Source organism: Canis aureus, chromosome 14 (assembly GCF_053574225.1).
Source record: "Canis aureus isolate CA01 chromosome 14, VMU_Caureus_v.1.0, whole genome shotgun sequence".
Classification (NCBI taxonomy): Eukaryota; Metazoa; Chordata; class Mammalia; order Carnivora; family Canidae; genus Canis; species Canis aureus.
In genome coordinates this window covers 55,557,102-55,579,989 of record NC_135624.1, presented here as the reverse complement: position 1 = coordinate 55,579,989, position 22,888 = coordinate 55,557,102, and the positions used below count along the sequence as shown (strand labels likewise).

Genomic DNA, 22,888 nt, shown 5'->3' with positions numbered 1-22,888 from the left:
TGCTTTGATTCACACATTTCAAAATTGTGCTTGACTAATTGAAGTTGTTACCTGCATTCTTGGTATTTAAATAATAGAGTGAGCAACAGTGAACAAATGATTGAGAGATACCCATTTTTTGCATTCTCTTATTTCACCTTTTTAATGAAAAGATACTTAGAAAACTAAGAAACAAAACAGTCTAAGTGTTTAGGTTGCCATATCAAGAATTATCTATGCATCCAAAAATAAAATTGTGGGAAAGCAAGACTCTGCACCTGAAACAAACAATAAGAACAGGGACATGTATAAAAGGCAACAGCTTTATGCATGTGACAAAAGCCAATTAGTTGTACTATTCTGCCCTACTGAAAACACTACATGCTGAAAAACCAACAGTGGTGGATAGAGAGCCAGGCTTGTGGAGGTCAGTTCTCCTCACTGCCCCCAGGTAATCCTCCTCTGAGACCCCTGCAGATAGTCACATCCACGGTTCCCTGGTGTCCCTCATGTGATTGTTTTCTTGAGGTGTTATTCCTTCCTTGTTTCTGCATACTTTACATTCTATGGTAATAAAACCATGAGCCAACTCTGACTGGGGGCTCCAACTCGGCACCTGCACTTCTTGGCGATGCCTGACAGTGTAGCCCCTTCAGGGCTCTCTTTGTTCCAAGATACTGGACTCTGAGTGATCATCTCTCATCAGAACAGGCCACAAGGCATACAATGTTCCTCAGTAATATCAAAATAGAACAGAAGGAAGGAAGAAAGAAAGACCCATTGATTGGCTATCTGGGAGAGCACTTTAGTTCAATGAACAATAAGATAAAGTAAACATAAAGCTGTTGCAGGACAGAATATAGCTATTACAATGAATTTAGGTTGAAATTTCTTCATCTAACTAATGAATAGGAATTAAAACACTAAAACTTAAGTATAAAGACCCTCTTTTCTGAGGGTTAGCAATGAAGGTTTAGTAATGCAGTCAAGTAAACACAGGGAGGGACAAAGGATTTCCATTCTTTAGAAGGCCAAGTTCCATAATTTTATTGATATAAATGGCTTCTTTGAAAGTCTTCTTTTTGTGAGGCTGCCAGAGAATACGTCTACTGTATCTTGATTATGGAGATTTTATTTATATGGCAACTATTAAAAATCAATGACATGTGGCAACTTACTTTTTAATATACTTTTGCTTTGATTGAATTTTGCTCTGTATGGAGATGAATGGCGATTGGCTTACTAGCTTAACTTTGTTCAGGAATGCTGCTCCCATTTGTAAAACTTAAGTCAGTCTTCACTTATTTTTCCTGTCCTCACACTCTCAGGATTTTATAATGACAATATATCTTGGTAGTGGTACATTCGTGTTCCTTTTTTAAAATGAGGAGAAAACAACAATAACAACAACAAAAAAAGGATTCCTCAGTGAGATAAATCATCAGTCATATCTTCCTCAACTGAGCTCCATCTTTCTGTGCTTAAGGAGCCATCAATAGATATATATTACCTCAAAGCTTTCCACTACTACAGCTGTGTCAGAAAATATAGACAAGCATAGGTTTGAAACCTAGATTTTACATATTTATTTCTTACGTAGAAATATTCATGTCTCATCGTATCTTGAATTGTCGCATGCCTCGTCAGTTTTTGTAACTATAGCAATGCTTTTAAGATTATTTTTTAACCTAATATTTAGATAAAGACTAACACATCAAGAGCCTTATCTATATTCTCAGTTTTTCTCTGCCCTTTCCAAGGCTGTCCTCTCTCCATGATTGCCAAAATGACTGTGGGCTAGAGGAACAAAAAAATATTGAGATGTGGACAGAGCTAATTAGCTTTAGAACCCTAGTAAACCTCCTTATGTGAGAGCCATAATTGTAAATACAAGCCTGCTTCAAACCACTTTCATTTGAGAGCAATCATAACGAGTACCATCTGCCAAAGGGGAGAGAAAAGGCTGCTTGGAGCAGTTGGCTTGTAGGATGAACTGCAACTCGTATCATTGTGTCCTAGCTCTTTGTTTCAAGAAAGTATGTTTGATTTGACAATGAGCTCTTATGTTTTCTTTTAAATATTGTTTACATGGGAGTTAAACATCAAATAAACAACAGGCATTGATGTTAAAAAATTCAGAGCTGATTTCCTTTATATTCTTCTTTCATCTAGCAGAGGATTATACTCCATTGTTCCTATTTGCATTCAAATCGTTTGCATATGTTGTAATTAAAATCTTTGAAGTTTACTGATTACCAAAATGTGTAGAACAAAGTATCATCTTTAATCAATATGTGCTGTACAGATAAATAATATGTATATAAAATCCTAGCAGGCACTGTTGGATAATAATAGAAAAAATGTATTTTTTCTATTATTAAGGGCCCTACTGTCTAGGTTTCAAGACAAGATACATACATAATAATGACGACAACTAACATTTTTTTAAAGATTTTATTTATTTATTCATGAGAGACACACAGAGAAAGGAAGAGACATAGGCAGAGGGAGAAGGCTCCATGCAGGGAAGCCCGATGTGGGATTCGATCCCAGGACTCCAGGATCACGCCCTGGGCTGAAGGCAGGCATTAAACCGCTAAGCCACCCAGGGATCCAGACAACTAACATTTTTGTTGTGCAGTATAATAAAGGTAGCTGCTCATTTAGATGCTTTTTTTTTTTCCTGGTAATGACACAGTAACATTTAATTGCAAATCAATATATAGTATGATTCAATGACCATATATGGTTCCCACACAAGTTCTACTATTGTTGAGAGAATGGAAAGTATAATGTTGATCCACGTGAAGACATCAAAGAAGAGAGTACATAAGCATGTTTCTGACATAGGTAGGAATAAATTATTAAGAAGGAATAAATAAGGGGAGCCAGATGGGGATTCATTTAGGAAGATTGAAAAGCTGCTCAAGGACATGGCCTATTTCAGAAGGTGCTCATTAATAAAGATACAAAGAATGTCCAATTGAGGAGGTGGAGCTAAAACTTAAGTGCCAGTTTGGATAAGAGAATAATCAGTCAATCAGCCTGTGGCTAAACTATGATTTAAGAGTAAAATAGTTACCTTGCTTTATTTTTTATTTTATTTTTTATTTTTTTATTTTTTTAGTTACCTTGCTTTAAAGTCAAGGCAATAGTTGGAGTGGGGATATAAGGCATGGTCCTCTGGGTACCTCACTTTTTTTTTTTTTTTTAACAACCAGAGCAGTTGTGAAGGGTCTGTTTTATTTGTTTATGATTCTAGGTAAGGTTCTCATTGAAGAAAGGATTTCATATTCAGAAAAATTACTAGGAATAACAATGAGTGTTAGAGAATTCTAATGAAGTCTAGATAAGGCTAAAGCAGGAAGAAGCATTAACAGGACAGAAAAATCAGAAGAAAATGCAAGTGGGACTTACAGATAACTAAGGAAAGGAGAGTTTTGAAAAGGAGAGTGGTGATCCTAAAGGCTGCTGAAATTGCCAGTGGCGTGAGTCCAAGAAAGGCTGAGTGGATTTTGTGATTAGTTGCTCACTAGTAACCTCTCTGATTACCTTTTCTGAAGAGAGTAGGAACAGAAGTAAGTAAAGAATAAAATGAAGGTGGAAATGATGGGGAATTTTGTCAATATGAGGAGAAAATCTTAAAAAAGAGGAAAAGATAAAAGGAGAGTCAGAAGACTCAGTGGAATCAATTAAATCATTATCACCAACAGACAATGATTATCACTCAAACACAAACTAAATGTGTTCTATTAGATTGACACTGCCCAACAGAACATTCTGCAAACATAGGGATGCTGTATTTCTGCACCAATCAATACAGTAGCATTAGCTGTATGTGCTTATTTAAGCACTTGAAATATGGCTAATGCAACTAAGGAATTTAATTTTTAATTTCATTTAAATTTAATTTTAAATTATACACCCACATGTAACTAATAGCTACCATATTAGATAGAAGATACAAATACTGATATAAACAGCAGAATATCACCTTTTGAAACTGAAGGATAATTAATATAAAATAAAATGTATAAATCTTAATTGATAAGTTTGAAAGTTGATCATTCCCATAAAACTACCACCTAAAACAAGATCTAAAATTTTCCATCAGCTCAAAACATTCCATTCTGTCCTTTTCCAATCAATTTACCTCCCACTTCTGAGAGCACCCACACTCTCTTCATTTAAATAGATTCTCACAGTATTTTTTCTTTTCTATCTGGCTTTTTTCATATAACAAAATAGTTGGTATTCATGCATGTTATTGTGTATGTCAATTCCATGATACGGGTAGACTATAATTTGTTTATCTACTTTCTTATTGATGGATACTCTGTTGTTTCCAGTTTGGGACTGTTATACAACTACTATTGATAACCTGGAGGGGAAATGTCAGATGTGGCCATTTCTAGTGCAAGTTGGAGAACACTCCAAATGGCCTGGCTTATGAGATTGAACCACCTACGGCAAAATATGGCTTCAGATGCTACTTGATATAAGTGTTCACACAGTGCCATTAATACCTAACTTCTCTTTGTCCATCTTGGCTCATCTTCCTATTCCACTTAGGGTCTGGTGTCATGATGGCAAAATAGCTGCAACCACGAGCCTCACATCCTTATAAACATATATAAGGATATATAAAATATATAAATATATATATAAAATAATATAATTCTGTAAGAGATAATTGTTTAATCGCTTTTATGAAAGCCAGATATATCTCCAAGAAGTAGGTAAAACCATCTAGATTTCATGGGCATAATGTGGTGGGTAATTTGGTTGCCAAAGGAGTATTAATTTTTGAAGAAAAATTTGGGGAGACAGAGACAAGATATATAATCTAGTGGTTTAGATGCTGAGGGCTTTGAACTAAAATTGTAAGTAGCAGCAATATCACCTATCAGATACCTGATTTGGTTCCTATATATATATATATTTTTTTTTTTTTTTGTATAAAATGGGAAGAATTTATTATATTCAAAACACTGTTAGGTTGTTGTGAATATTAGATGATGTAGTTTATGCAAATGTTAGCACAGTGCCTGCTATATATAAAAATATGAATGATCATTATTATTAAATATGTTCAATGAGTTCTATAAATGGAGAATTTGAGATCATGAAGAATTTTTATTTCATACTTGAGGATTTGAAATGTCTGCAGCTGACTTCTTTTAAGCTTATATACCGGTAAATTGCTGAATCAGAGTTAATACCATCCCTCTCCCCCCCCGCCTTTATTTTCTGTCCATTCTTGAAACATTCTTTCAAGTCCTGGCTTATTATCTTTACCTACTCTTTTTCTTTGAGACTTAAAAAAGAAGTATATTTACAAATAGACAAGCACAATTAACTCTCCCTGATGATCCTTGCAGGATACAATGTTAGTAATCAGGAAACAGTCTAATCTCAAAAAAACCCAACTGGATTTCTTTGGTCGTTGTGACCTCTTTTGTTGTTTTGTTTACCTTTTATCTCTCCTACCCTCTTTATTCCTCCATTAATTCTCAGTTCTCTATAGGGGCAGCCCCAGTGGCTCAGCGATTTCGTGTCACCTTCAGCCCAGGGCCTGATCCTGGAGACCTGGGATCAAGTCCCATATCAGGCTCCCTGCATGGAGACTGCTTCTCCCTCCATCATGCTTATAAATCATGTATTCTTAAGACACATGCCTGTGTCTCTCATGAATAAATTAAAAAAGCCTTTAAAAAAATATGGAGGGTGATCCCTGGGTGGTTTAGCGGTTTGGTGCCTGCCTTCAGGCCTGGGCGTGATCCTGGAGTCCCAGGATTGAGTCCCATGTCGGGCTCCTTGCATGGACCCTGCTTCTCCCTGTGCCTGTATCTCTGCCTCTCTCTCTCTCTCTCTCTCTCTCTCTCTCTGTCTCTCATGCATAAATAAATAAAATCTTAAAAAAAAATATGGAGTCTTCCTAATGGGTATTCTAACTTATGCTCACTATTTAATTTACACAAGAGTCTACTGCATAGCCAAGAAGGTGCTCCTGAGAAGTGAAGATTTCAGTGAACACCAAAGACATCTGTACCATTGAGGAGATTGCTAACCCCTTCTGGAGCTTTACTACATAGCATTTTCTTTCTTCTCGTTACCATCTTCTCCATTCCCACCTCCTCCCACATAGAACAGAGCACAGGATCCTGTGTCAATGCATTCCTAAGGGTGGTCAAAAGGAATGTAAAGAGAAATGAAGGTAAGAATTGATTTAAGAAGGGAAATCTAAGACAGCAATTGCCATGCATCAATTTCTGCAGTTCCTTGGGGCTGCTATGTTTGATATGTGGCTTTTCTTGTACGAGGAGTTACCTTAAACTGAAGAAACAGAAAATGACATAGAAGATTTGTTTGATTCCTCCTAGGGGCAATGGCCAATCTTTCTTTTTTCTTTTTTTTTTTTTTTTAAGATTTTATTTATTTATTCATAGAGACACAGAGAGAGAGGCAGAGACACAGGCAGAGGGAGAAGCAGGCTCCATGCAGGGAGCCCAATGTGGGACTCCATCCCGGGTCTCCAGGATCATGCCCCGGGCTGCAGGTGGCGCTAAACCGCTGCACCACTGGGGCTGCCCAATCTTTCTTCTCAAAGTGTTGTAATGGAAGTTTTCTGAGGAGCAAATAGCCCCTCCCATCAAGCTATAAAGAGTAACATCTGAAAGAACCCGGGGATCCTTGAAGGGCTCTGGGAAAAGGAAGTGTGGGTAGGAACGGGAATGGCCTCAGAAAGAGAGAACTAGAGATAAAGATGTGCTAACAGATGAGTTTGAAGAAAATCAAGTAGGAGGGGAAAAAGGGAGCAGGTGAAAGCAAAGGACATACCAGAGTTGATGACTCTAGAAAAGCCAGATCTATTGATGGCATTCACAGTGGGAAATTGTGACTCTTGCAGTGGAAATACGTTTGATCCTGCAATGTACCCTTTATAACATTAACTGAAAGAATAATCAGTTAAGACCAGAGGGATGAAAAAATGGATTGAGGTGTAGAGCTAGTATCCCAGACTAGCAAACCCTTGGAGTTCTTTGGTTAGTAGGTAATGGAAATTCCATTTATGTTTTTAACATTTCTCTGTAAGTATCTGTAATTAGTTCATGTTTTAACTGATTGAGAAATCTTGTTATAATTTTGCTTATAGTACACTAACTGAGTTATTTTTAAGTTGTCCTTTGATTTTGAGGTGTGAATTTGAGAGTTCTAACTAATACTATTTAGAACTGAAATACATAAACCTGTAAGCACTGTTCTGACACTTCGGTCATTATACTTCACCTTATTGATGTAGAGGGCAAATCATTACTTTAATTTCTACAAAGACTGTTATTGATATATTATGGAAGATAATTAGATTATGATCTGGCAAGAAAATTTACTTATTTTATACTTCTGCTAATATAATTTGGATACATTGTTCAGGAAAATGAGAAGTTTATAACAGTATGGAACATCATCACTGGGAAACATGATCTTCAGCTTTCCTTTATGTAAAAAAAGAGCTACACACTATTTTCTTAGAAGATTTTATTTATTTATTTGAGAGAAAGAGAGAGAGCGAGCCAGGGGATGGGCAAAAGGAGACAGTAAATCCCAAGCAGACTCTCTTTGAGCTCAGAGCCTGACTCTGGGTTCCATCTCACAACCCTGAGATCATGACCTGAGTCGAAATTAAGAGTCGGATGTTCAACTAACTGAGCCACCTAGACATCCCTATGCACTATTTTTTAAGTATTTGACATACAACTTAGGTAGAAATGGTTATGTGTTTTAGTAAGAAAATAATCTACTAATATTAGCATTTACTAAATGCATGGAAACTATTCTGGGTATTTGGTATTGCCAACAAAATGTGATCTCAGTATTTTAATGTCTACCATTTTCTGCTATTGTTTCTAGGAAAATTGCAACACATCGCTCCCTTCCTATATTGATGTCCTTTGTTTGATTTTTTTTTCCTTTAGTTGATTTTTAAGTGATTTCTGTATAAGATGGTATTCAATGCCTAATAAATATCAATACATTTCCCCAAATAGCTTTTTAATCAACTTCAGTTCAAATTTTCACTTATAATTATTTATAAGAGTGTTTGCCAGAACTCTATGGACAAGTTCACATTTCTGTTTGTCAAATGTTGATTTAGTGTCATTCCTCCTTGTTATCTTATAAGTTGTTTATGAGTCTGGTCAAGCTGGTTTCTTGCTTTATTGTTACAACAGTTTTTCCAAACTTCTTATTCAATCACAGAAATTTACCAACCAAAACCCGAAAACTTTGATGAATCATGGCGTGCATTTTATACACACTTTTCATAGTATCCTCTTACTTCGGTCAGCCTCTGGTTAACCTATTTGGTTATTTGTTGTTGGTATTTTACTTAGAGTCATAATAATGAAAGTTAAGCCATCCAATGTACTTTAATGGAAGACCCATGCCATGGGGAAAAAGACAAAAACTGGTGGATCTTTTAGAAATTAATTTTAGTAATTATGAAAGTTTTCTACATATCCAAAACTAGAGCAATGCTGAATAAACATAAATTAATACCGACAGATTTTTTGAAGATTTTATTTATTTATTCATGAGAGACACACAGAGAGAAAGAGAGACAGAGACAGAGACAGAGACAGAGACAGAGAGGTAGAGACAAGGCAGAGAGAGAAGGAACTCCCTCCATGCAGGGAGCCTGAGGTGGGACTCGATCCCAGGACTCCAGGATCATGCCCTGGGCTGAAAGCAGGCACTAAATAACTGAGCCACCCAGGGATCGCCATTTTTTTTAAAGAAATATTTCTACTTTTCCAGGTAAAAAAGTAGTAGTATTTGACATCTACTAGTTGATGAATATTAAAACGTACCCATGATAAAGCAGTTTTTGGTTTCATGTTTTATTTTCTACCAAATTTTCATGATTGCTTTCTTAAAATAAATGTTGAATAGCCATTGCTTCAGATATGGGGACCTGTTCTTGATCTCCATACTATGTTTTGGATACAGCAGCTGCATGATTGGAACTTGTTAATATTTCCCCTTGTTTTACAAATGTTACTTTAAGGAATTATTTTATACTTGGGTAATGCTTAGTACTAAGAACTCTGCACAAATAACATATTCAGTTTATACAGCTACAATACAAAATGCTAAATTATTTCCATATTTGATATATTAAGTTTCCATGTTCCTAGCCTTGAAAAAGTTGTTATTGTATTTGCATAGCTGTATATCTGGAAGATCTTTTCCCCAAAATTCTCTGGCCACCTAGAACTTCTTCTAAGTGTTCTTTAAACTGAAGGCTTTATTGATTGTCTGGAACCTAAATGACCTTAATGGGTATCCCCCAATCTTCTCTCTTCTTAGCTTGTTTTGTTTTTTTTTTTTTTCACCTCAGTGTGATTATTCACATCTGTTTTTATTCCTTATTTATTATTATTTTTTTTATGGACTTCTCCTACCATCTTGAGACTTCCAGGACCTTGTGCCCTCTCTTCCTCCTCAGTTCTAATGGCCTGTGTCCTTCCATAGGATATGCAACATTACCATACATTTTAGACCACAGTCATCAACATCTAGGTAAAAGTGATGCAAACGAAAATAAATCTTATTTTCTTCAGGTCTGTGTACAAATACTTATGATAACATTTTTTACGTACAGTGTAGCCTCATGAAATACTTTGATGTCAACTATTATTTCTCAATTGGCTTTCAAGGTTCTATGTAAAAATGGTGTTATCTCCATTTTTTTAGAGGAGAAAGTGGATACCTAGAAAGTTTATATTACTTGACCAAAATCACTGAGATGATATATCCAATGAATGGGAACTTTATAGTAACTCCAAGCTAAAGCATTTTATGCTACATTGGGGCAATATTCTAATCAGAAATTATTCTTGAAGTGTTACTGAGATCAATTTTTAAGGATATTATCTCTGAGTTTCCCTAAATCTGCAACCTAGGCATGTATGTTTCAGGATTTGCTACCATGTAACTTTAGGGTCCTAGACAGAGGTTGAGGGGGAAATTTTACATCACTAGAGTCAAAAGATATTTATTAAGTGACTTCTCTGGTTGGCGTTATGAGGTATTGAAAATAGCTGAAATATGAACTTATGCACACAGAAGTGGAAAGAACTGGGACAGCATCAATAAATGTGGTATTATTACTAAGATATGGTATGTGGTGTACCACATGGTATACCTGCTAAATATGTGATCGATGATTGAGTGGAAAAGATAAAAAGTGCTTTAGAAACAACTGTAGGTACAATTTGTTGAACACTAGTTATGTCTATATACAAGAAACTGCAAATGCACATCTGTATACACACCTACATACATATAGACTTAAACCAGTCTTTACAAAATGATGTGAATTAGATATACTGTCCCATTCTAATGATTAAGGAATCTGAAAATTAAAAAAAAATCAAGAAATGTGTCCAAGGTCACAAGATAGCAAGACACAGAATTAACAGTTAGATCAGTCCTGTCTGTTACCAAAGCCCAGCATGTTTCAATGCCTCAATAAGTGGGGAAACTACTGTAGGAAAGTCTGTTCAGGAAACCCTCCTGAAATGAGTGAGATATGTTGGGCTTTTAAGCGTTAGTAAAATTGGGATCTATGAAGAGATAGGAGAGAGATTATTAAGAATTGGAACAATAGCAAGCATAATGCACCTAAAGGAATGAAATCTTTATAAGATATTTGAAGTGCAGTGAGAATATAGTGCGGTTGGAATTGTGGTGACACATTAGGAACACAAGCAGATGCAGACAGAAAAGCAAGAGCATTGTTCAGGGCTTATAATATTTTGATTACTAGGTGGAAAACCAAGAAGACTAATTTATGTATCCATTGAAAAAAATTAATAAAATTACTTTAAAAGTCATTAAATTAAAAAAAGTGTTTATAGCAATTTTAGGTTTATAACAAAATTGAGAGGAAGATACAGAAATTTCCCAGATACCTCCTGCCTCCATCCATTCATATTTTCCTATATTTACAACATCCCCCCCACCCCCACGAGAGTGGTACATTTGTTACAAATGTGTATAATTTCGTACATTTGTTCAACCTACATTGATAAATCATAATTACCCAAAGTCTATAGTTTACCTTAGGGCTAACTCTTGTTATTTTATATTCTGTGGGTTTGGGCAAATGTGTCATGATGCATATCTCTCATTATGATGTCAGACAGAGTATAATAACTGCTCTAAAACATCCTCTGTGCTTTGCTTGTTTATCCCCTTTTCCCCTACTTTGCCATTGATAAATTTTAATAAAAAGTATCTTATAATTTGTACTTTAGACTAATTTGATGTTGATGCTCTCTAGGGATGTGAGAAAACATATAATATTTAATTTTTCTTAGTTGTCATTTGGAATAATTCATTCATTCATGCAGCAAATGTAAAAGAAGGATCACAAGAAAAATTGGAAGAAGTCAAATCTCAGTCTTTGAAGAGAGAGAACAGGGCATAAAAAATTATGAGAATTCTTAGTGTAAGTAGTAGGAACACATGTGGTCCCATTCAGTCTACTTTTTCTAAGTACCAGCTAAGAATGAGGTATTAGATTATTAGTTTAATCCTGTTCCAACAGATAGAGAAACTGAGAGAGAAAGCACATTTTAGACAGGGATGAGTTTGATATTATGCTATAAAGAAGTTTTAGGAATCATTTAATTTGTAGGTTTGCCTGAAATATAGAGGTCAATATTTGAAAATTTTGAAAATGGTCTTGTTAAGGAGTATAGAATTTAAAGAAGTGATGGTAATGCTTTTCAGCTTGCAGAATATGTTCTTTTGAGGGAAGGAACAGGAGCCTGTGAGGAAAATAAAGACTAATGAGTAAAGCAAAACCAAGAATGTTGCATTTTCATAGACGAAGGACAGTTTATAAATTTTGGAAATATAACACTAACGAATCATTTTAAGTCCTTTGGAAAATGAAAGACATATATACTTTTTATAACTTTTATTTTGTCTTTTAGCTTAAAGAGATTTTGTTATGGTTTTTGTTTGCTTCTCAAGCACATAATTTCCCTCAAAAACTGTAGCCTTCAGAAGAAAGTTCAGATTCCTGTTTAAGATTTGTTTCAAGAGGTTTTGTATAGCATTCTTACAAAACAAAAAATAATGCTTTGCTGTTTAAGAAAGAAAAACTTGAAACAGCTAAGAAAAATAATTTTTACAAAAATTACATTTTCTAAAACAGCATGTTATGAAAATGTGATCCACTATTTCTTTATACAAGGGTTTTCAAAAAATGCATGCAATTTCTAATATCTCAGGAACGACACAATAAAAAATTATGATATGGACGAATTGTACAGCTCCCATTAATTATGACAATCTATGTTAGCAGAATCATCTTTCTTTTTTTAATATTTTATTTATTTATTCATGAGAGATACCGAGAGAGAGAGAGAGAGAGAGAGAGAGAGAGGCAGAGACACAGGCAGAGGGAGAAGCAGGCTCCATGCAGGGAGACCATCGTGGGACTCGATCCCAGGTCTCCAGGATCATGCCCTTGGCTGAAGGTGGCGCTAAACCGCTGAGCCACCTGGGCTGCCCAAGAACCAACTTTCTTAAAATATTTAAAGCACTATTGCCTAAAACTTACTGTTTTGAGTTGCTACAATTTTTCATGTACAATGATTTACATGATACTAAGAATATATCCTAAGTTTACAAAGAAATAGGTAATAACCACAAAATTGACTTGGTACATACCTTCCCTTAAGGAATTTATAGATGATGGTTCTAAAATATGAATTGTTTTTTATAGCATGACATGTAAAGTTGAATTGTGTGATCTGAAGTCCATAAAAACATTTCTTTTTTTTTTTTCATCAAAACATTTCTAAGGCCAAATTGTCTTCCTGAAATTGCTATGCACATTTCACATTGCTTTATATACTTTAATTCTATTTGACTCCAATTCCCTGAAAAAATTGTCAAAATGCTGCCGTAGGCTATGCAGCATAAGTCATAGAAGAGTCCCATGCCATTGATGGTTGCTGCCCAGAGAAATTTGATAATTCTAGGTCATATGTTTATGTATTATTTTTATATATGTATAATATCATGCATATATATGCATAATGTATATATTTAATATTACATTCAGTAACAGTTTTATTCTCTGTGTTTATCCTCATAACCTCCTTTCAGAGCAGTTTAAAAACAAGACAAACCAAATATATATCTCTCTACTGTTCAGATACCATAGTAATGGCTAAGTTATAGAAGCATGGGAGATGCTGAATCACTAAGTAGTCCAAAATTGGTATGTTATTGGCTTAAAATTAAGACACCTGAGTGTAATAACTTGGAGTTTTTAGTAGAACTCTGCGTCTTTATTTAGCAAAACTACATATCTTTCTTAAGTCATATGATTACAGTGTTAATTAAATATGCAATTAAATATCAAGGGCAAAAGATTAGCATCGGTCTTCATAAAAGTATTTTTGAATTATAACATAGATCTATGGGCTATATTTGGTGAAAGTATTGCTAGAAGTGGAGTGAACCTGAGGGTTTAAAACATACTGATAGGTTACTTTGGAAAACAACTCCTACAAATTCATGAGTGATTAAAATTGGGAAACTGAAGTGAGCACAGAGAAATGTTTTTGTAATTCTGGAAATGGCAATGGGTGGATAGATGTTTGTAATGCAACTGATGGTTTTCTTTAGAAAAATCTAGAGAGAAAAAAAAAAAAAAGAAAAAAAAAAAGATAATACAAGACCATGGGCTATCTGGGGAAGATGGAGTAGCAGGACCTAAGCTCATCTCCTCCCATGGATACAACTAGACAACACCTATATCAGTGTAAATTACTCAGAAAATGACCCAAAGTCTGGCAGAACAGACCGTTCATAGCCAAATGTAGAGAACTGGCCACATCAAAAAGGGTAGAAAAGACAGAGACATGGTCAGGAGCTAAATGGATCCATGGGACTGTCCCAAGAGAAAAGAAAGAGTCCCTCACACCAGGCATCCCAGGCACAGGGAAACACACAAGGAAGATGAATCGCCATCTTTGAAAATCAGAGGAGCATAAATTTGCAAATTCTGTGATCAGCAGGCTTAATACCTGGAACTTTAAAAATCAGCAGGCTTGCTCTAGGAGACTTGGGAGAGTAGGAGAAATGGAGTCCCCACCTTTAAAGAGATAGCACAACAGATAGCCCCATAGAAATACAACATAGAAGTAGAAGTTTGTAAACTGCTTGATGTATTTTGAAAAGAGATTTGTTTACTAATCTTAAAGCATATGCTGGAGGATCAGGGATCATTGGGAGATTTCTCCAGGAACAAAGGTGATGGTAGACCCCATTTCCCTTCTCTGTCTGACAGCCTAGGTACACAGACATCTGCAGGGACCAAAATAGCACACTTTCCACCTAGCTTGATAACAGCACCCCAATTCCATGCTTCTATGGCTCTGTCTCCTCTAAGCCCCCCAATGTTGATAGGAATTTTGGGTGGCTGCAGTGTAGAACTTGGCTGTCACTGCATAACTAGCATTCTTCTCTAGACCCACTCTCTCCATCCCTGTCACAAGAGCTTTCTAAAGTGGTTTCAGGTCTTCTCCCACAGCAGATCTGCTAAAGTCTTTTTAAAATTGCACCCTACCTCTGCATTTTCCTGAGACCTGTCCATTCCAATACACCCTTGGCAAGAGTACATCCAAAGCAGTGCCATAAGCTGGTTGTGTGCAAGCGGCCCAGACAGGGTTTAGTACTGCCAAAAGGTGACTCTTTCCCCAGGGAGAAGAGAAGATAATGATACACACTAGTCCCACTTCAGTCCTAGAAATGGGCTGGAGAGGGACATCTTGCCTGATTGTAAGCCCCAAAGTGCCAATGAAAATTTCTCAGGACACAGCAAAGGGAAAGCACCCTGCAGTTTGGTGCTACTGTAGCTCTGGCAAATGTCTAATCTGTATCAATACAGGTCCAAGGAAACCCCAGACTAGCCCACTAACAACACGGGGAACAAAATCTGCCTGCAATAAGCAAAGAGAGCTATTGGAGATGACAGGACTAAAGGTTAACCCAGCTCAGTCATAACAGAAGGGCACATGCAACACACAGAAGACACTCCTGAAGTGCCAGGTTCTGGTGAACAGGGGACATCACACTTCAGGGCACTAAGGGACCTCTTATTCACAAGGCCATTACCATCAAGAGCAGGAGATATAGCCAACTTTCCTAACACATAAAAACAGACACAGAATTGGACAAAATGAGGAGACAGAAGAATACGCCCCAAATGAAAGAACAGGACAAAATTAAACAAGAGAGCCAAACAAAATACAGATAAGATCTATGCTTGTTAGAGAAAGCAATGGTCATAAAGATACTCACTGGACTTGAGAAAAGAGTACAGAACATCAATGAGGCTATTAGAAGGGATAGAAAACATAAAAAGAACCAGAGATGAACTCAATAACTGAAATTAAAAATACATTAGATAAAACAAACAGAAGGCTAGAGGAAGCAAAATAATATATCAGCAACCTGAAGGACAGGGTAATAGGAAGCAATCAAGTTGAACAGAAGAGAGAGAAAAAAATTAAAAAATGAAAATAGACTTAGGCAAATTGGCAACACCATCAAGGGTAAAAACATTCCCACCACTGGGATCTGAGAAAAAGAAGAAGAGAGAAAAGGGAGAAAAATATGTTTGATGAAATAATAGCTACTTCCCAAATCTGGAAAAGGAGACAGAAATCCAGATCCAGTTGGGACAGAGAGCCCCTAACAAAATCAATCCAAAGAGGTCCACATCAAGACACATAATAAGTAAAATGGTAAAAAGTAGTGATAAAGAGAGAATTTAAAAGCAGCAAGACAAAAGAAAATAGTTACATACAGAGGAAACCCCAAAATACTATCAATTGATTTTTCAGCAGAAACTTTATAGGCCAGAAGAGAATGGCATGATATACTCATAGTGTTGAAATCAAAACAACAACAACAACAAATTGCAGTCAAGAATACTCTAACCAGCAAAGCCATCATTCAGAATAGGAGAAATTAAGTTTCCCAGACAAAGTTAAATGAATTCATGACTACTAAACCAACCTTATAAGAAATGTTAAAGGAGACTCTTTGAAGGGGAAAAAAAGACCATAAATAGGAGCAAGAAAAGTAAGAAGCACAAAAGTAGTAAAATAATTATATCTATAAAAATCAAAGGAGTCACAAAGTAAAAGAATGTGAAGGATAAAGAAGATATGATCTATCTATTGTCTACAGATATATAATAGAATATTACTCAGCCATAAAAAAGAATGAAACCTTACCATTTGCAACAGCATGGGTGGAGCTAGAAAGTATTATGCTAAACAAAATGAATCATTCAGAGAAAGGTAAATACCATATGATTTCATTTAAGAAACAAAACAAATGAACAAAGGGGGAAAAAAAGAGAAAGAGACACAAACCAAGAAATATATACTTAACTATAGAGAACAAACTGATGGTTACCAGAGGGGAGGTGGGTGGAATAATGGGCCAAATAGGTGATGGGGATTAAGGGGTGTACTTGTGATGAGCACTGGGTGTTGTATGGAAGTGCTGGCTCATTGTATTGTACACCTGAAAGTAATATTGCACTGTATGTTAACTAACTGGAATAAATATGTAAAAGTGTAATAAAAATAAATATGTAAAAAAAACCCACAAAGAATGGTGGCTTTGAATGACACATTGGACCAGATGGATCTAACAGTATATTCAGAACATTCCCTCCTAAAACAACAGAATACACAATCTTCTCAAGGGCACATGGAATATTCTCTAGAGTAGAACACATTAGGTCACAAAACAGGCCCCAATGAATTAAAAAAAGACTAAAGTCATACCATGCATCTCTTCCAATCCCAATACTATGAAACTGGAGTACTTGCTTTGGTGGCACATATACTAACTGTGATGACACAGAGAATATTAGCATGGCCCCAACACAGGGATGACACAATGCTATGAAACTAGAAATCAACTACAAGAAAAAATCTGGAAATAACACATATATGTGGAGGTTAAATAATAGTAAACAATGAATGAGTCAACCAAGAAATCAAATGAAAACACAATGGTCAACATCTTTCAGATGCAGCAAAAGTAGATCTTAGAGGGAAGAATATAGCAAAGCAAGCCTATCTCAAAAAGCAAGAAAAATTTCCAATAAACAACCTAACCTTATACCTAAAAGACTAGCAAAGGATCAAATAAACCCCAAAACCAATAAGTGGAAGGAAATAATAAAGATTAGAGTAGAAATAAGTAAACTAGAAACTAAGGAAACAATAGAACAGATGAAGAAACCAAGATGTGGTCCTTTGGTAAATCTTTAGTCAGATGAGAAAGAGAGAGAGAGAGAGAGAGAACTACAGGCCAGTATCTCTGATGAATAATAGATGCAGAAATCCTCAAAAAAATATTAGCAAACTGGATCCACTAATACATTAAAAAAATTATTTACCACAATCAAGTGGGATTTATTCCTGGGATGCAAGGTGGCTCAATATTCACAAATCAATTGATGTGATACATAACAACAATAAGAAAAAGGATAAAAACACTATGATCATTACTATAGATGCAGAAAATGCATTTGACAAAGTACAACATCCATACATGATAATAATCCCCACAAAGTAGATTTAGAAGGATTCATCTCAACTTAATAAAGACATATATGAAAAAAACCCATAAGTAACATCAATGGTGAAAAACTCAGAACTTTTCCCCTAAGATCAGAAATAAGACAAGGTTGTCCACTTTTACCACTTTTATTCAACATAGTACCAGAAGTCCTAGCCACAGCAATAAGACTAGAAAAATAAATAAGACATTTAAGTTGTTATGGAAGAAATAACACTTTCACTATATACTGAATTACATGATACTATACATGGAAAACCCTAAAATCTCCACCAAAAAGCTATCAGAACTTATATATGAATTCAGCAAAGTTGCAAAGTAAGAAGTTAATACTCAAAAATGAGTTGCATTTCTGTACACTAATAATGAAGTAGCAGAAAGAGAAATTAAGAAAACAATTCCACTTACCATTGCACCAAAAAGAATAAAATATCTGGGAATAAACTTAACTAAGGAGGTGAACGACGTATACTCTGATAAGTATTAAACATTAATAAAAGAAATTGAAGATAACACAAACAAATGGAAAGGTATTCCATGCTCATGGATTGGAAGAGTAAATATTGTTAAAATGTCTATTCTACCTAAAACAATCTACATATTTAATTTAATCCCTATTAAAATACCAACATCATTTTTCACAGAACCTGAGGAGAAAATGCTAAAATTTGTATATGATCACAAAAGCCTGTAATAGCCAAAGCGTTCTTGAAAAGAAGAACAAAACTGGAGGTATGACAATCCCAGATTTCCAGATATACTACAAAACTGTGGTAATTGAAACAGTATGGTATTGGCACAAACATAGACACAAAAATCAATGGAACAGAATAGAGAGCTCAGAAATAAGCCCAAAATTATATGGTCGATTCATCTTTGACAAAGGAGACAAGAATATGCAGTGGGAAAAAGACAGTTTTTCCAACAAATGGTATTGGGAAAACTGGATAGCTACATGCAAAAGGATGAACCAGACCACTTTCTTTCACCATATGGAAAAATAAACTTAAAATGGATTAAGTACCTAAATGTGAGACCTGAAACCACAAAATTTGTAGAAGATAGCACAGGCAGTAAATTCTCTGACATCATCCATAGTGACATTTTTCTAGATAAATCTCCTTAGGGAAGGGAAGCAAAAGCAAAAATAAACTATTGAGACTACATCAAAATAAAAACTTTCTGCACAGCAAAGGAAGAAATCAACACAACAAAAAGACAGCTGACCAAATGGGAGAAGGTATTTGTAAATGAAAAATCCAATAAATGTTAGTATCCATAATATATAAAGAACTTATACAACACCAAAATGAAAAAAAAAAAATAATTCAATTGAAAAATGGGTGGAAGACATGAACAGAAATTTCTCCCAAGAAGACATACACATGGCCAGTAGACATATGAAAAGATGCTCACTATCACTCATCACCAGGGTATAGCAAATCAAAACTACAGTGAAATATCATCTCACATCTTTTAGAATGACTAACATCAAAACCAAAAGAAATAAATGTTGGCAAGGTTGTGGGAAAAAAGGAACCCATGTACACTGTTGGTGGGAATGCAAATTGGTGCATCTACTGTGGAAAATAGTATGGATCTTCCTCAAAAAATTAAAAATAGAATTACCATATGATCTAGTAATTCTACTACTGTGTATCTACCCCCATAATATGAAAACACTAACTCAAAAAGATGTGTATATCTTTATATTTATTGCAGCATTATTTACAGTTGCAAAATTATGGAAGCACCCTAAATGTCCTCAATAGCATGAAATATTACTCAGCCATTAAGAAGGATGAAATCTTGCTATTCGTAATATATGGATGGAGCTAGAGAGTATTATGTTAAGTGAAATAAGTCAAAGAAAGACAAATACTTTAAGATTTCACTTATATATGGAATTTAAGAAACAAAACAAATGGAACAAAAAACAAAGGAAAAAAGGAGACAAGCCAAACAGACTTTTTTATGAAAAAAATAGATTTATTTATTTGAGAGAGAGAGAGTATGCAAATTGGGAGAGGGGCAGAGGGAGAGAATCTCAAGCAGACTCCATGATGAGTGTTGAACCTGACACAGGGCTTAGTCCCGTGACCTGAGATCATGACCCGAGCCAAAACAAGAGTTGGCCACTCAACCAACTGAACCATCCAGGCACCCCCTGCTCCAAATAGACTCTTAACACAGAGAACAAACTGATGGTTACCAGAGGGACGGGAGGTAGGAGGGGGGATGACTGAAATAGGTAAAGGAGATTAATAGGGTAATGAGTACTTGATAACACACATAATTGTAAAGTCACTATATTATTCACTTGAAATTAATATTACATTAGATGTTAACTCTAGTGGAGCTAAAATTAAATACTACACACATACATACATACCACACCCCATAATCTGCTGAATATTCTGAGAGAGCAGATCAATAGCAGAATAGATCTACAGAAAGATGTCATATTTGGACGTGGGCACCTTTCTTTTTTTTTTTTTTTTTGACGTGGGCACCTTTCTATATGGAAAATGACAGTTTAAGATAGGACATGGCGAGATCTATGTGCAGCAACTGGGTAGTATATTTATAAAGATCAGAAAAGAAAAAGATTATTGATTTTTTTTAAAGTTAAGACCTTGTAACAAAAATACTATTTTGAGAAACCAAATTGAGACTACTGTTCTATTTTCAGAGGTTTTATAAACCATAATAAGAATACAGAACATCAGAGAATGATGAGAAAAATAACTACCATATGATCCAGAAAGTCCACCTCTGGGTATTTATCAGAAGAAAATAAAAACACTAACTTGAAAAGTTATCTTCACCTCCATGTTCACTAAAGGATTATTTATAGTGGCCAAGACATGGGAATACAGTAAGTGTCCATCAACAGATTAATAGATAAGGTAAATAGAATATTACTCAGCCATAAAAAGAAGGAAATTTTGCCACTTGTGACAACATGGATGGACCTCAAGGGTATTATGTGAGCTGAAATGAGTCTGAAAGATAAAGACAAATACCTTTTGATCTCACTTATATATGGAGTCTGAGAAATGAAACAAAACAAAGCAAAACCCGAGCTCATAGAGAGAGAATAGTGGTTGCCAGATGTAGAGAGTGGGAAGTAGACGGTGGGCAAAATGGGTGAAGAGGATCTAAAGGTACAAATTTCCAATTATAAAATAAATAAGTCAAGGGGATGCAATGTGCCATATGGTGATTATAATTAATATTGTACTGTATATTTGAAACTTAAGAGTAGGTCTTAACAGTTCACATCAGGTGCCACCTTGGGTTACAGGTTTCAAGAATTTGGAAAGGGGAATTTTCTATCCTGATAATGGCCTTGGCAGTGTTCTCAGCTGCCAGTACGAGGTGGTAGGCACAGGTCTAAGCCAGCTTTTGTGGCCATGCTGAATAATAAGCCTGAGATGCTGTCCTCCTTCGCTACAAAGCCCTGGACACTCACCAACCAACCAGCTTTCCTGGTTGTACCTACTATGTGCAGGCCTTTAGAAGAACAGGTCACTTCCTTAGGTACTTTTAAAAAAGTATTGGAGGGAAAGTTAATACTGAAGGCAAAACTAATAACGTTCTGATAAACCAAAGCCGAGGCACTTGACCAAGGTCACGGACCCTAGAAGGGTAGTTTCAGGATTTAAGTACATTAATCTGAGTTAAAATACAAATCTTTCAGGAAGGCTAAATTCAGTGGGACCTGGCCAGTACCAGTGTAGTTTCTTGCTCCTCTGCAACTTGTACTCTTGGCTCCATATTCATCTCATGTTCCTAGACAGCAGCTACTCATACTGATCTCTAGGATGTTTCATATGCTTCCAACACTCTGTCCAGCCCTTCTCCTTCACCTAGCTGATTGTTGGCCACTTGTTTGTTCTCAGCATTAAAAAAAAAAAAAAAGTCAACTTATTGGGGAGGATAGATTATTTGCCCACTCTACTAATATATCTGAATCTGAATATATATATATATATATATATATATATATATATATATATACACATACATATTTGTGCACACAAACTGAGTGTGGATATTTCAGAGAGTCAAGCTTCAGGTATAGAAACAGACCAGCAGTAGTTACAAATTAAGAGGTCTATTGGAGGGAATTCCTTTGAAGGATTGTGGAGGTTGGTTGAGAAAAGGCGGAATTACATGAGGCAGGGTCAGGAAAGGCAGGCTGGAACCCTGCTGGCTATGGCTGAAACTACTGTCCATAGATGCAATTTCTTCTTCATCAGGGAAGCCTCAGCTCTGATCTTAAGGCATTTCAAATGATTAAACCAGCCCATTCAGATTATCTGGGAAAAATCTTTTTTACTTAAAATCAACTAATCGTAGATTTTAATCGCATCTTTGATTAAACACCTTCACAGCAACACCTACATTAGTGTTTGACTGACTAACCAGGGACCGTAGCTTAGCAAAATTCACACATTAAAAAATTATCATAGGGCAGGGCAGCCCGGGTGGCTCAGCGGTTTAACGCTGCCTTTGGCCCAGGGTGGATCCTGGAGTCTCAGGATCCAGGCCCACATCGGGCTCCCTGCATGGGGCCTGCTTCTTCCTCTGCCTGTGACTCTGCCTCTCTCTCTCATTCTGTGTCTCTCGTGAATGAGTGAATAAAATCTTAAAAAAAAAAATTATCATAACATTTCACATAGTATGTAAGTTTAGGAGTCAACATTATATTTACTTAATGCCACATCTCTTTTTTTTTCAATATTGTTAGCATCTATATCCAGGATTGAGTTTTTGGATCCTTGGAGACTAAAAAATTACAATGAATTAATAAGTATTATTATGATTTTTTGAATGTTCATGAAAATCATTGAAGTTATGAAACATCTGTTTTATATAACTGAACTAATTATTCAGACATATTTACTCTTATTTTGTGGTTTTAATATTTAACATAATCATAACCAATTTTTTCAGCATCCTGGGGGAACTTTTTTTATTACATTGCTATTCTTCTGGGAAATATTTAATATATATGTATGTGTAAGTATATTCATATATGTATATTACATATATGTGTACCAATCTGTTTAAGCTATTAATATACATTTTATTCCTGTCTTATGTTCTCAGCCAATGAGAGCTAGTAAACAAAACTGTTGTACCTATTATTGGTCAAAAATTTTCTTACACCATACCACCAACACTTAGGCCATGAATGCTAGATTCA

General features: G+C 35.5%; 1 long non-coding RNA gene and 1 other non-coding gene across 9 annotated transcripts in view; one reads left to right on the top strand and one right to left on the bottom strand.

Annotated features, from left to right (window-relative positions):
• Positions 1-22,888, bottom strand: part of LOC144283702 (uncharacterized) — a 238,583-nt gene that overhangs the window by 175,321 nt on the left and 40,374 nt on the right. The window lies entirely within an intron of this gene.
• On the top strand, positions 16,909-17,013 carry LOC144283839 (U6 spliceosomal RNA). Its single transcript, XR_013352362.1, has one exon. It is a non-coding gene; the product is annotated as a U6 spliceosomal RNA (small nuclear RNA).